The sequence below is a fragment of the Aotus nancymaae genome, unplaced genomic scaffold, assembly GCF_030222135.1.
Source record: "Aotus nancymaae isolate 86718 unplaced genomic scaffold, 86718_ANA_hifiasm-v0.15.2.pri h1tg000079l, whole genome shotgun sequence".
Classification (NCBI taxonomy): Eukaryota; Metazoa; Chordata; class Mammalia; order Primates; family Aotidae; genus Aotus; species Aotus nancymaae.
This window is the reverse complement of record NW_026988494.1, coordinates 18,073,490-18,089,360: the sequence shown is the minus strand read 5'-3', so window position 1 is coordinate 18,089,360 and position 15,871 is coordinate 18,073,490. Positions and strand designations below refer to the sequence as shown.

Here is a 15,871-nt window from a genome sequence, read left to right as displayed (position 1 = left end):
ATTGTATGGTTAGAGCATTTTGTGTATCTATTCATTAGTTGATGGACATTTGGATTGTTCCTACCATTTGGCTATTGCAAATGATGCTACTATGAACATGAGTGTACAGAAATTTCTTTTGAGATCCTGCTTTCAGTTCTTTTGGGTATACACTTGGCCCTGCGGGTTCTGCATTTGTGGATTCAATAAACGTTGAATTGAAAATATTTGAAAAATAAAAAAAAGAAAAATAACAATACAACATTAAAAAACTAAAACTAAAAAACAAGGCTGGGTGTGGTGGCTCATGCCTGTAGACCCAGCATGGGAGGCCAAGGCAGGCAGGTTGCTTGAGTTTGAGATCAGACTGGGTAATCTAGTGAGACCTCATCTCCAAACAAAACAAAACAAAACAAAACAAAAATAAGAAAAGAGAAACAAAGAAAGAAAGAAAAAAAAACCAATATAATGCAACAACTATTTACATAGTCCTTACATTGCATCAGCTATTGTAAATAATCTAGAGATGATTTAAAGACTGAGAGAGGATGTTCTTAGGTCACATACAAATCCTATGGCATTTTATATAAGAGACTTGTGCATCCAAGGATTTTGGTATTTGTGGGGAGTCCTGGAACCAGTTCCCAGTAGATAACGAGGGAGGACTCTATACTTACAAGTGAAATTGCTGGATCATATGCTAAATCAATGATTATTTTTTGTGTGATATCTATTTTCTTTTCCATAGCAGCTGCATCATTTTGCATTCCTACCAGTGATTCACAAGAGTTCCAGTTTCTCTACGTCTTTGCCAACATTTGTTATTTTCTGCTTTTTAAAAATTAGTAGCCTTCCTACTAAGTGTGAGGTACTTTGATAAGTTTTAAAGCAGTATCAGCAGTGCCTCTGGATTAACTTATTTGAGAATCACTGCTCCTCTGCTAATTCTTGTGCCTTCGTGGGCAAGCCTGTGAGACTCCATGTCCTCTTCTGTACAATGTAAATGTCTATAAAACAGGACTGTTATGGGTATTAATGAGCTTATGCTATGTGCTTATTCAAGTATTATTTTCCCATAAAAGCTAAAGCATGAACAAGTGTGCATAATATTAATAGTTGATATTCTTAATGTTCCTACCTGTTGGTTTCCTCCCATATCCTAACCCCAAACACAATGTTTCCAAAGTATATGGTGGAAAGAGCATGGGTTTGGGAGCCAGAAGGCAAGGAACTGAAATCCAGCTTTCTGACTTTCTGGTTGAGGGACCTTGAACGATTTTCTTATTTTTTAAAATCTGTATGAAAGGCATATCAATGGGCATCTCGTGGGACTGGTTTGTCCAATGACTTCTCTCTGCAGCCTGCTCACTTCGCATTCACTCTTCAGCCCCTGCAGTGGGGCTTCCATGAATACCACTGTGACCCTTCTCACCATGAGTTTCTAATTGACAAATCCGAGAATGCACTTGCTTGACTTTTGGGCAGCATTTCAGTGTTGTTTACTTCTCTCTTCTTGATCTTCCTCCTTGCTTCCTGGGACACCATCTCCTTCCCCTTTCAATAGCTCTCTTTCACTATCCTATTTCTCACCCTCTTCTATTTCACCTCACCCTCTCTGGGTGGGACATTACCCACCATTTATCTCTGATGACTTTCCAATATCTATTTCTAGGCCTCTTTTTCTGAACTCCAGAGTCCTCTTTATCATTGCCCCCTCAGCTCCCTCAGGTCCACATGTCCCACAGTGAACTCATTACCTCTGAATCTGCCTGCCTCAACAAGGGTCTTGAAGCAGCTGGACCCACAACATGTAGCTTGCTGGGTGCCCTGCCCAGGGGAGCTCTGGGCTACTCACACCCTCACTTCCCAGCTAGCACTTGGTCCAGTCTCTAGATTTTCCCAGCCATTTATCTTGCTTTTCTTCTGTTTTAGCTCTGCCCAGCCCTGGGATTTGGTGCCCAGTCATCTTACAAGGGGAATGGTCAGACCTTCCTCAGGTGCTAACATTACTTGTGGTTCTGTCTGGACATTCTCCCTGAACAGCTCCATGCTGTTCTTCTGCCTGAATTTCCATCATGGTGATCAGTCCCACTGTTCATCGTTTGTCAAAACCATAGACCTGGATGTCATTCTGGACTCCTTCTTGACCCTCTTGCTTGCAACCCTTAGTTCAGGGTCACTAAATGATGAAACTGCTTCTATGACTTCCAAGTGCTCACCTCTGCCATGTCTTCACTACTGTTTTTCCTTTTCATGGTGGTCCTCTCTCTCCATTGCTATTGCCTCTTTTTTGGTCTCTTTGTCTCCATCCTTGCCTCTTTCTGGCCGTCTTCCACTCTCCTACTAGATCTGACAATGCTCTCACCTACCTGAAACTCACATTTCCCCTTCTTGTGGGAATAAAGGAGAAATTCCGATGGATGGCACACACAGGCCCTCTGCCATCTGTCCTTACCCTCTTTACCTCCTGCCTTGCAACCCCTCACATTTCACTTTTGAGCCACACCAAATCACATGGGGTTGCTTTTCATGCTAGTATTTTTTAGCATGCACTGTTTTCTGCCCGGGAGACTCTGTATTTGTCTTTCTGGGAAATGCCCACTCAGCATTTAAGATTCAGCACCATCAGATCTTTCTCTGTAACAGTGAGAACAGCCAACGCTTGTGTGTGCTTCCTGTGTCCCGGCCACTGTTGTAGACGCCACACATGAACTGATGTGCTGAATCCTCACAACAACCCGGTGTGGTACCTGTAGGTAGGCACCATTGTTATTCCTCTCATTTAACAGTTGGGAAACTGAGACAGAGACAAGCTAAATGTCTTGCTCAGAGTCACACAGCTAGCAAGTGGCAAGCTGGGGTCTGAAACTGGGGACCCCCATTCTAGGGTTTACAGTTGCTACTGTAGCAACTGTGGTTTTTCAGACACAGGTGGCTGCTTCCTCCTTGCACTTCCCTGCCCCCACCTGTCATTATGTACATCTCCATCATGGCGTTTCATATGCCCTGTTCTAATTGTGTATTAAATGTTTTAATCTCCTGCTAAACAGTGAGCCTCCTGAAGGCAGGTCTGCCTTATCCCTGGAATGAAGAGTTGGTTGGTTTCAGTGTGGATGACATAAAAAAATATGGCACACATTATCTTGCTTTACTATAAGATACGACAGTGGTGTTTTGGGCAAATTGCATAAGATATAAGTTGGAGTGGGGACAGAATCTTTTTCACATTGTCAGGTTCCCAAGTCCTGATGGCAGTGACCTAGACTGCTGGATACCTGATTATTCATGATGTCCTGGAGAAAGGCAAAACTTAGCCATAGCCATAAGCATTCCTGCCTCTACCTTTTTTTCCTTTAAAGACGATTTGTAGGACTATGTCTACATACATGTTTTTGCTTCTGGTCTTTGGTCTTTAAAGTCTTTAAAAATTTATATTCAGAGTGTTTTCCTGTTCATTTTTCATTTTATTAAGAAAGAACTATAAATAAACCTTAACAATACCATCGTTTTTCATGCGCTCTAATGGCTTTGTGACAGGATGATAGCTCGTGTGGTGTAGTGTTTGATTTTTTTCTTCCTCAAATGCTGTTGGGCTGGATCATTTAGAAATATTACAAAATATCCTGCACTGAAGGATAAAGCTTTTGACTCCACAGATTCTTCAACAACATGTGCGTTACATCATGTGAAAGCTTAGTAACTTCTGGAGGCTTTTCTAAATTACCCATGCTCCTTTGTCTTGACGCGGTTGCTTTTCTCTTAAATTCACAATCTTTACCGCAATCTGCAATGCAGCCTCTAAAACGATGTTAGAAATTTAAACTCCATGTTTTCATTTCATCATGCTTTAATTTTACTTTGAATTAAAATATGCATTTTTAAGGTTATTTTCCTTAAATAACTTACTTGAGTCAGTTGGAGCATTTTAGGCTTCGAAGGGACATTTGACATTATTTAGTCCAACTTCCTTGTTATAAAAGGAAGAAGTCGAGGCTAGGAGAGAGATTGTGAAATGCTCTCTGGCCACACAGCTAATTAGTGGCAGAGCAGAGACAAGACCCAAGATGAGACCCACAGACTAAAATGTACTATTTATTTTCCCCTCATACATTTTCAAAAATGAAATCATCCAGGAACGAGTGGGAAGACCTAAGAAAAGTCCAAGTTTTAGTTTTTTTTTTTTTTAATTAAGATCTTACAATTCAAATTCTTTCCAATTCTGTAGAAGCTTGTAATTAAGTAAGTGGTTTTAGGAAAATAATAACAATGCACTTTGAAAATACATTGAATTTCGCATTGATGTGAAATTATATAGGGAGATTTTGTTGGAACTTAACAAGATTGTAAGCAATGTTGGGTGCTATTCAAATACTAGAATGTCTCAGCATCCAAATACAAAGTGAGCAGAGGAGGAGCAAGCTATAGATGGGGGGCCTGTGCTGGCCCGTGGCCCCTCAACATCTGCCCCCATGTCTCATTGAATGGAAAGGGTCTGGGCTATTTTGCAGACATGGGGCTTCTGTGTGCCATCTTTGCTACACCGGTAGCATGGGACAAATTTTTGGGGACCTTATGCGTTTGTGCATTGGATCCTTTTAGAAAATAACCTGCAATCCTGGGCCTGTTTTCTTCTTTCATTTTATTAACGTGCATTTCCTTCAGGTAGCTGCCTGAATTTCCTTAAGGGCAAATTGGGAATAGCTGAGGAACTAAAGAAGCGCTCAGAAGCCTATATTAAAGCAGTTGATCAATTCTAGAAGTTTACTTAACGTTTAAGGGAACCCATGCCCTTTCTTATTTCAGAAGACCTCATGAGCACCAACTGAGTATTTCCAAAAGCTGTAGTGCACTATGCAACATGTGTAAATATAGTATTTGTGGGCTTAGGAAAGCCATGGCGTTTGCCAGTTCTGGCTCCTATCCTAAGTCAGTAATGCTGCAATTGTCATTGTGTGCAATTGTCTGTTTGGTCTTAACTTTTTAACTTTTCAAAAACTTAAAGGAGTCCAGCTAAGATTGGTTCTTAAGGATAATTCAACAATTTATTTTGGAATGCAAGACTTGAAATGAGGGCAAATCTCTCTACAGAACAAGATGCATCCAGGGAGGACTGTCATTATACTGTACTTACTACACTTATGTGGGCAGCTGCCAAAAGCATAATCATTTTCAGGAACACTGTGTTCTTGCTTTAGTTTGTACATCTGTTGTATCACTGTAGCCAAAAGGAAGTGGAAAGTTGTGAAAATATCAGGTGAGTTTGGGCCAGTGATTTCAAGTCACAAACTTCCTTTTGCTTAACTTAAATATTCACTTAATATTATATGGTTGCTCCAGGAAACATTTTAAATAGAAAATATGTATTGAGATCCTCAGAGTGTGTGTCAACTTATGGCAAAAACCATGATTACTTTTGTACCAACCTAATAGTTACTGAGTTCAAGAAGAGGGAGGTAGCTGATATCAGTGGAGACTGGCTTGTCCCAAGAGAGCTGGAGTTAGGTAAGTATTGAGTCTGGTGCACAGTGCAGGAACTGGTATCAAAACTGGTTGATCACAAACAGGTAAGAACTAAAGCTCTGTATGTGAACAGGGGCTCCCCATAGACAGGTCCAGAAAAAATCTTGGATAGGGAGCTGAGTCAGTTGGGTAGGTGTCAGGTAAGGTGTGATCAAGATTAAAGACATGAGAGGAGGCTGCATTAGTCATGACCCATACAATAAAATTGGAGCACTTTAATATAAGTAGTTAGTTACAAAGATCTTTGGAAGATATGAAAAGCTAAATAGAAGGTAATAAACTCACCCAGATTTTAACAATAGCAGGAAATTGTTACTACGACAAAGGCTGGTAGAACAGAGAGAGGGTGGTGGTACCAGAGATGAAGAACTGGATCTGCATGGGGGTGTGCAGAAGCACCAGGGACTGTAGAGGGAAGGTCTGTCTGCTGGGAGTTGGAATCATGGAGAAGAAAAAGCCACTCCTGGAGATACCAACTCAAAGAGAGAAAGGAAGGGAAGGAAAATCTCTGGCTTTTTCTTCTCATCCTCCAGTCTTTCACTTAAACCCAGCTGGAGCCAATTGGCAAATGAGCCTGGAAAAAGGAGTTTGCAGGTGAAGGATAGGGAACGGGTCAAAAGGCAAATAGGCAAATGACTGGCACATAGGCACAAGGCTGGGCCAGGGAGGGAGCGAGATTCCTCGGGGGCTAATAGGGGCTGATGGCCTCATGGATTTCACCAGGTAGCAGAGCAGGCCTGCGAGAATGTTGAAGGTCTCAGAGCACCAGATGCATTGCATTTTCCTAGACTTCTGCCTGTGCCCTCGTCTGCCCGAGAGCCCTTCCTATGCCAGGTGGACAGTGCTTATTCTCCAGCCTGTTGGAAGCTCAGCCAGATTTGGGGGAGGATAAGGATCTAGGCACTCTTTGTTAGATTTCTATTGCCACGTGAAGTCTCAGCAGCTGGACATTTGTCCAGAGCGCCAAAAAACCCTCTTTAAATTGTTGAAACATTCTGGATAAATAATGAAAAATTCCATTACCATGAATATAAAAATAAAGTTCTGTATTAAGAAAGAGCTCAGTTTCTGCCTTTATGTCCTGGATGGCCACAGAAGCAACAGCCTTCTGAGTTAGTCCCATACATTTTCAGCCAGGAATGAGGACATCTCCTTGTCCCACTTCCTGTCACTCAAAAAAGAAAAATGATCATTTTCATCATCCCCATTATCATTATCATCACCATCTATCTCCATTGTCATGAGCATAGACATCGAACGCACCAAGTAGAACACTGTGTTATTTGCATTGCAGAGAAGGGAGGAGCTATTTGTTGCAAAGGTAACTATGGTTTAAGACAGTAGCTCAGTGGTTCTCCAACTTTAGTGTGAATCAGAAGCACCTGAAGGGCATGAAATAATTGCAGCAGGCTCCCTGCAGCCCCTTAAGTCCTCCACTCCATTTCTGCTTTATTAGGTGATATGGTTTGGCTGTGTCCTCACCTAAATCTCATCTCTAATTATAATCCCTATAATCCTCGTGTGTTGAGGGAGGCACCAGGTGGGAGTTGATTCCCCCGTGCTGTTCTCGTGATAGTGAGTTCTCAGGCTATCTGATGGTTTTATAAAGCAGTTTTCCCAGTTTTTGGTTTTTCTTTTTCTCCTGCTACCTTACGAAGAAGGATGGGTTTGCTTCCCTTTTTGCCATGATTCTGAGTTTCCTGAGGCCTCCCCAGCTATGCAGAACTGTGAGTCACTCAAGCTTCTTTTCTTTAGAGATGACCCAGTCTTGGGCAGTTGTTTGTAGCAGGGTGAAAATGGACTAATACAATAGGTCTTGGGATGGTGGGGGGCGGGGGAAGGTGGAGATGTACATTTCTCAAAAATTTCTAGATGGTGCTGTTGCTGCTAGCCCAGGGACACACTTGGAGAATCGCTACCTCAGTGTGTGGCTCTGACAGTGTTTCAGACAGATGTAGTTAGCTCCAACTTGCAGCAGAGGAGCTGAGGCTTAAGGAGGCCAAGTCTAGTTCACAGCCACATGGCTAGGAAGCAGTCATGGGATGTCACTGCTTGGGTCAGCTGTCGGTGTTCCCTATGCCATCTGTGCATGAAAGTCAGGCCTGGGCCACTGTCAGGGCCGTGGAGCTGCAGGCCTGGGTGCTGTCTGTCTTAGTGGGCCAGGCTGTTAACTACCTATGGAATTAGTTGTTTTTTTTCTAATGTGAAAGCAATAGGTGGGTTCCTCTTTTCTTTTTTGTTTGGTTAGTGGCCTTTTCCCTTTTGGTTCATATGACACCGCTAGCTGAGGTTGGCTGTGTTGTGAAAAGCAGTGAGATCTAGAAGCCCTGCTAAGCGGCGTCCGGGAGGAGACCTGTGCACGGTCAGCTGAACTCCAGGGCAAACTGCCCAGGAACCCAGCTTGACCCCTTGCTTATCACCTGTGGCCTGGGGCATTACCCCCACACTCAGACCTATCTGCTTTCTCCTTTGAGTGTGGCCTCTTACCTTGCCTGCATTTCATTTTATGATAAGCCAAGGAGACTTTTTAGTTTTGATTGTCTTTTTTTTCTTTGAGATAGGGTCTCACTCTGTTGTCCAGGTTTGAGTGCAGTGGTGCAACTATTGCTCATTGCAGGCTTGAACTCCTGGATTCATGCAGTCTTCCTCTCAGCCTTCCAAAGTGCTGGCATCATAGGCGTGAGCCACTGTGCCCAGTGTCATGGAGATTTTTAATAAGCCAATCTTTATTAATGGTTGCTGTGGTCATTGACAGTGACCTTCACAGAGTAGTGAAATATTTTCTTTATCCCTGATCTACGACCTCTTACCAAAAAACCCTAATTTCTCAAATTACCCATTGAGCAAAATAGTCCTTAGGAATACCTAGGGCTTGGAGGATAGAAAGGGTGATATAACACACCCCATCCTTTCCTGCCAAGTTTCAATCACATATTATTAATTCAGAGTATCATTATTGCTTCATCTGCAAACTGCAAATGTGAATTCCAGCCATGTGTTTTTAAACAGCTCTATTATGATCAAGCAAATTTGAACCTGTCATGCAGTTTATTACAAGTGGGCTTTGATTATAGAGGGAAAAATCGGTTTTATATATGGTTTCTATTTTTTCATTTCGGTAAGCTGTAGTCAAGCTCTGAGTTAGGAGAAACATGAGCTATTTTACTATTTAATAGTTCTATATATAACACTTACAGTAGCTTCTATCATTTTTTTTTTCTTTGCAGAAACAGAGTGTTAGGGCCCAGAGTAGCAATATCTATGTCCTAGGAGCTGAATTTTACTAGAAATATTGATGAATTTATAATAGTATAGAGAATTAATCTGGATAATGAAGATTTTAAGATAGCGTTACTTGGCTATAAATGCAGTTAATGTTGCCTTCTGGAAGGAAAGGAGGTAAAATTGTGTCTTCTGTTACTTTAGAAATTGATTCCAAAAGTATTCATGTATTAATTGGCCGCTCAATATTAGGAAATATATTAGAATATAACTGCTTGGAATCTTTTCTAAAAAAAGTTTTATCCAGATTCCACTAAATTTACACTTTGAGTTTTTCAGTGGTCTCTACATTATGTGTTATTTGATGTATAAGTTCTGTTAAACAAAATTTCAACACATTTAAAGTTTTAAAATGGCTTTAATGATTAGTGATTCATGAATTGGGCATCATTTCATCTATAGATTTAGAAAAGGGACAGTAAGGCATTGGCAGTTGGCTTTATAAGGTGACTTGAGCAGGAACAAGAAAACAGCATATGCAAAAAAAACAGATTGTTAATGTCAGGTTACTCCACGTCACTTTCCTTGTAAGAGTTAAAGCAGAGGGGACTTCCTTATCATGCTGAAACAGACCTGTTTGGGGATTTAACTATCATCTGTCTTGATTTCTCAGGTCAGTTAAACAGCTTGGTTTTGGCTTGGTGACATGGAACTTGAGCATGAATGACTCCATTTTGCTTAGATCTGTTGGGGCCTAGAGCAGGAGCTCAGTCTAAATCAATGGCCTCCCATAAATCTTACTTAACAGTTTAATACATAGAAAATTCTCACCATCTTTCTCATATAATTTTTCAGCAGAAGCCAGAATCTTTTATAATTCTTTGTATCATTTATTGCTGTATAGGAAACCTCTTCATAACAGTGGCTCTAAATAACATCAGGTATTGAACAGCAGTTCTGTACAACAGCTCAGAAATAGGCAACTTGGGCATGGCTTGGCATGGAAGGTTTGTGTTCCATGCATTGTCAGCTGGGACCATTCAAGGGGCTGGAGAATCCACTTCCAAGATGGCTGCTCAAAGGGCTGTTGACTGGAGCTCAGCTGAGGTCTAGGTCCAGGAGTCCTGGTTCCTCTCCAAATGGCCCTCTTCATGCGGGACACTCCATGGGCTGTCTGTACTTTGTCATACCATGGTATCTGGGTTCTAATAGTGACTCTTCCAAGAGAACCAGATGGAGAGCTACAATTCAGTCTTTTATGACTTTGCCTTGAAAGGCACATGGCATTGCTTCCGCTGTGTTCTACTGGTTGGCCCAGACTGCAGAGGAGGTGGGCAATAGGAGATAGATTAAGAGGAGTATCAAAGAATTTGATATGCTTTAAAATTGCCATACTCCATTGGAAGCCTCTTGTTAACATTTACCCTCGCCAAACTATGGCTTCTAAATGAAAGACTTGATCACTTGTTGCTAAGGTGAGACTGCACTGTTATCCGTAATTACATGGAAATGCATGGCTGCACGTCCATATAGGAATCCATGTTGGCACAGTTAGGTGAGTGCTGAGCAGTGTTCGTTAGCTTCAGACCATGGTGGATGTGGAGGAGCTGGGCGAGGGCAGTTTGGTTGGGATTGTAGGGATGGAAGTCAGACCTTGGGGCTACTGGGAACAATTGAGAGATGATATGGAAGCAGCAGGTGTAGATGATGTTCTCAGAATGCTTAGCTGAAATGAGGAGGGAGAAGGACACAGTGGTCTGAGAGAGCTTTCCTGTTCCTATTTTTTCTACTTTTTTTTTAAGATGAGAGAATTTGTAGGGCAAAGGCAAGGAGCCAATATAAGTTATAAGGTGGCATTGTTTCTAGCATGTGTGTGACATAATATCTCTTCTAGATTTTACACACATGGGTCCCAGCACAGCACATATACAATGGACACTTGTTAAACATTTGCTGTTGAACAAAGGAATTCCACCTGTAGAAAAATGTCACTGGGCAATTTCCCACCACCTGCACGACCTCCTTCCTTCCACTTCAGAGTGTGGCATCTTGTCTACTATTTTGTTTTACATTAGACCAAGGAGATTTTTTACAAAATCAGTCTCCCAAGTGGATGGATGCTGCAGCAACCCTGGTGACGTCCATATAGGTATGAACTGTTTTCTTCACCCTGATCTCAAACATGTTAACCAATCAACTCCACCTATTTCTTCAAATTACCCATTGAAGAAAGCTCATTGGAAGACCTAGGGCTTTAATAAGGGTCCCACCAATGTCTGCAGGGACCAAATACTCATATAGTCAGAGTTGTTCACTTTCAGGGTGCCAGCTGGCCGTGTGGAAAATGGGAAATGAATACTCCTTCAGAGGGATGTTTTGATGTGAGGGCTGTGAGATTGATTACTCCTGTAAAGTGCATTCTAAATGGTAAATTGTACCTTGCAAACCACAACACTGATATAAGAAACTGATTATTCGTCGTCCTGTAGGTCAGTGTGGGTGTTTATGTTTTCAGAAACTTGATTTTTTTTTTCCTCTGAGGATCATATAGTATCTGCTTCAGTCACTTTTCCATTTTTGACTTCTATAAGAAATTGACCTGGAAGTGTCAGCCATTGAAAAATTGCAATAATTTTTTGCTTTGTGATCTACAGTTGTAATAGACACAGTAATAATAGTACTGTCTGTATTTTCCCAGGGCAGTTACGGGATGGATGGTATCATTCTCTGGGGTTGTTACATTTCTGATTCCCTCCCTGTCCATCTTGTGTTCTTTTATCCTACAAGGGAGAGGTGGTGAAAAGCTCCAGTCTGCAGAGGAATTGAAGTTCTACATGGCCAGCGTTTATGCACAGTGGAGTTTGTTTTTTGTTTGCTGTTATTGCAATTTCGGGGACTCACCTTCTCTGTGTAGCCTTGGTGGGAGGTAGGCATTCGCTCTGGGTGAGCACAGACATACCTCCCAAGACAGCCAGGTGGGTGCATTTCCTTGGAACTTTGAATCTGGAGTGAGCAGTGCAAGGAGGAAATCTGGTTAGAATGCATTGGCAGCTGCTCCTGAGACCTGGTGGGCTTCCCTGAGCCTCTTGCGTGCTGTCTCCTGTGGATAAAGTGAGAGTGATCTTTTGCTATTCTTACAGGTTTTTTTTTTTTTTTTTTTTTTTCCTTCTAAGCTGGCAAGTGTTCATTCCATCCCTTGTTACCGAGTCCTGGCTGACAGGGAGACCACCCTGTGTGTCACCTGCATTGCTGTTTGTTTCTAACTCTCTCATTGGCTCTGCTTTTGGGGCATCCCTGTCAGTCCCCTGGCTGAACAAAACAGACTATTGAAGTTTCCTCTCTCCATCAGCCAAGGTTGGTTCACTGGAGAAAAAGAATTGTGCTCTTGACTGTGCCATGTAGTGATTGCTGTAGAGGCAGCTATCACTGTAATTTTCATACTTGAGGAACACTTCATAGTCCACCAAGACTGTGTATGTGATTATTTCAGTACATGAGTATGGGTAGATAGCACTACCCAAGTTTTGCAAGGATCACATGGCCTCAATGAAGTTAAGACATTTGCCCATGGTTGTATGGCTACTAACTAGCAAAAGTGGAACTTTGACTCAAGACTCCTGACTCCAAAACCACCTCTTCCCACTCCTTCTCATTAGTATGTCAAAGTTAGCCTGGTGGCAAAATGTTCTTCCTTGAAATACCTGCCTGCCACATTCAGAAAATGAATGATGATGTCCTAGAAGCAGGATCTGTACTGAGGGAGGGACCATCCTTCCATCTCATCTGAATCCATCAGGGGAACCACCAATCCATAATTGTATGAGAACCCAGCTCTCAAAATCATAGTGAAGTTGCTAGTTCAGGGCACTTTACTTTGAAATTGCTCTTTTTAAAGAGCCATGTAACACTAATTTAAGAACCAGTTAATGCTAATCATCCTCCAATAATTTTTTCTTTTTTGTTAGTTTCTCTTTTTTTTTTATGAGGCAGGGTTTTGCTCTGTCTCCCAGGCTGGAATGCAGTGGTGCAATCATGACTCACTGCAGCCTCTAGCAACCCTCCCATCTGAGCCTCCTGATTAGCCAGGACTCTAGGCACACACAACAACGCCCAGCTCATTTTTGTAGAGGCAGGGTTTTGCCATGTTACCCAGGCTGGTCTTGAACTCCTGGGCTGAAGGGATACACCCGCCTTAAGTGCTCATTGCTGATAAGATAGAAACTACAAACAAAAAAGTGAAGAGAAAACTCCTATTATCTTGCCAACTGGTAATAAGCACTTTAACATATATTTTTCAGACTGCCTTTCTGTTAGATTTTTATTGCCATGCATTGGGCACTGTTCTTAGCTTTTTTACATACCTGATCTCATCATGCTTTCCCAAGTTCAAATTTTAAAGTTTGTGCTCTTTAATTATAAATACACCTGTTATAAATGTATAGTTATTTAATGAGAACTTACTAAGATAGGTTGAGAGCAAAATCTGTGAGTGCTGTTACAGTAGAAAGTGTGGGAACAGGGTTGGATCCAGGTTTTGTGGGGGCTGAAGTTGACACAATTTTTTTTAAGAAATTAAGAAAAAGCATATAACATGTATATGAAATTAGGTGCAAAAGTGAATATTATAATGAGAAAAGAAATCTGAACAAAACTGACACTTTGGAGATTCAGGTTCTTAATTTTCTTCTGAACTCTTTTTAGGTAGTTGGCCAGAAAGGCTTACATGCAAAGACTTCTGGATCCAAACCTGACTTTTCCTCCCTTTCCAGAACTCTGTGCTCTCTCAGGGGCAGCACAGGGAGAGGCCCAGCTGTTTAAGCTACCTTGGTCCCCCAGAAGGAGTGGGAGGCAGGGTGGCTGGATACCTTCATGGAGAAAGCCCTGGATGCCAGGGGAGTCGGGATGGGGAGGAGATATCTCTTCCTTTTTTTCTCTTTTTTCTTTGGAGCTGAGAATCCTAGGGTCATAGGGAATTACCCCAGCAGGAGTGAGGTAATTCCTATCCCACTCCAAAATATTATAAATATTTACTGGTATTTTATTATCATAATCTTCTGTTTATCTTTATTAGATCTACAGTCTCATTTGGTGAATGTTTTGGAGAACCAATTAGTTATTAGTTTCCAAATCTTAACCTATTCCTTAAATACCTTTGTTAATGAATCTACCTCTTTCCATTGATTTGAGATGGCACCTTTATCATATATTAAATTATTATTTATTCTTAGATCTGTTTCAAAATTTTCTATTCTCTTGCATTAATGTGCCTGTTTGTTGCTAGGTTATTACTGAATCATTGAGCTTCAGTATATAATTTTGTTTGTATTTTTTGTTTTGAGATGGAGTCAAATTCTGCTACCCAGGCTAGAGTGCAGTGGTGCAATCTCTGCTCACTGCAACCTTCACCTCCTGGGCTCAAGGAATTCTCCTGCCTCAGCCTCCCAAGTAGCTGGGATTACAGGTGTGTGCCACCACACCTGGCTAATTTTTATACTTTTAGTAGAGACGGGGTTTCACCATGTTGGTCAGGCTGGTTTCAAACTCCTGGCCTCAAATAAGCTGTCCTCCTCAGTCTCCCAAAGTGCTGGGATTACAGGCATGAACCACCTGGCCTTATTATGTGTTTTCATATTTGGTAGAATGTGGTCTTGCCTTCTCCCCCTCAATAGCTTTTCCTTTAAAAAAAACTTTCTGGACTTTTCTCACATTTATTACTGTATGAAAACTTAAGAATCATTTTTGCTAAGCTCTAAAAAAAATCCTTTTGGGATTTAATGAGATTGGTATTCATTTTAGATTAATTTCTGAAGACCTGAGCTCTATAAAATAAATTGCTTTCCAGGTATATGGTCTGCCTCTTTATTCCATTTTCCTTTCATGTGCTTGGTAATTTTTTGTGAGTTCTTGGCAGATTTATAATGTTCAGTTCTAGGTAGCTATTTTTAAAATCTGTTATGAAAGGGATTGTATAGCCCTCTTCCACAGTCTTTTCTAACTAGCTGCTGTTGGTATATGGAAAGGCTATTTAAAAAAAAAAAAAAAACTTGACACCTTACCAAACTCTTAGTAATTCTGATGGTTTTTCAATTGTCAGAGCTTTTTTGCCTTGCTTCTACCTTCTGAAACCCATTTTTAGAGTGGTTTCTGATGACCAATCCTGATAAAATGCCATGATAGCTGGCCCCTAGGCTGTGGGAGGTGGCAAGGGTCATGAGGCTATAGGCAGTCTTCCTAATCATAGTGATCGTGGTTGAGCAAAGTTGAGTAAAGGTGAGGCTGCCCAGACCTTGTAGAACTTATTACACATTGTGGAAAAGCCTGACAAAGTATGAATTCCATAGCACAAATTCAACTGTAGCACAGATCAAATCCTATCTCCCGATCTGACATTTCACTCCCATTAGAGTCCTGTGATCGCACAGAGCTGCCTATCTGTTTCCCTGTCCATCCTGTCTGGCAGCGGTAAATCACGGTCCCACGGTCATTTAAAGGGATGCTTTATTCAGGGTGAACTTGTTCTACCTGCTCTTCGCTGAATGAAGGACTGCACCAAACTGACCTAGCCATGGATAAGCTCAGATAATTGGGATTTCATCAATGGTCATAGGTTTGCTTGACAGTGGTCTGTCGTTGGACCGATGAAGGCTGCTGAGTGCGGTGTCCTGGCCCTGACCGCAGAACAGGATAGTGTTATCCCTTATCTGTGCTGGCCAGAAGGGCTGCTTAAGACCAGACCTCAAACTTGTGAGGCCAGGCTTGTCCCGGAATCCACAGCCTTGTTCAGGCTATATGGTGGTGTGGCACGGAGGTGAGTAACCCGAGACGTGTCGATGGCTTCCTTGTGGTTTCGACTGTTGTTGCCTGAGTATTTTTTTACACAGTCTATGGGCTCTAAAATCCCAGTGTCCATCAGTGAGTGCTCTCCTTGGGTGGAAACCGTGGGAGTAGAGCACTGACAACAGAGATGGGGAAAGACTGGGCAGGGGTGACAACAGGAGTCACCTTTTTGATCTCATGTGTGTGGGTGACTGGGAGAGAGAAGTTTACTAGGTGTGAAATTTGGGGGAACCTTCTGTTTGGGGAGTGCTGGGAGCTGTTTTATTTCTAATTAAGAAGAGCCCTAGGAAGGAAAGTAAATGAGCTTACCAAC

The 15,871-nt window shown here is 41.8% G+C and overlaps 1 protein-coding gene across 4 annotated transcripts in view; it reads left to right on the top strand.

The window, feature by feature from the left end:
• Positions 1–15,871, top strand: part of CSGALNACT1 (chondroitin sulfate N-acetylgalactosaminyltransferase 1) — a 359,476-nt gene that overhangs the window by 59,407 nt on the left and 284,198 nt on the right. The window contains exon 1 of one of the 4 annotated variants that reach the window (XM_064368811.1): positions 7,209–7,226. The exons of the other annotated variants lie outside the window; for them this stretch is intronic. The gene's annotated coding sequence lies outside the window, so the exon portion shown is untranslated. Of the gene's footprint in view, positions 1–7,208; positions 7,227–15,871 lie in introns of those variants that run through there. 4 annotated transcript variants of the gene reach the window in all.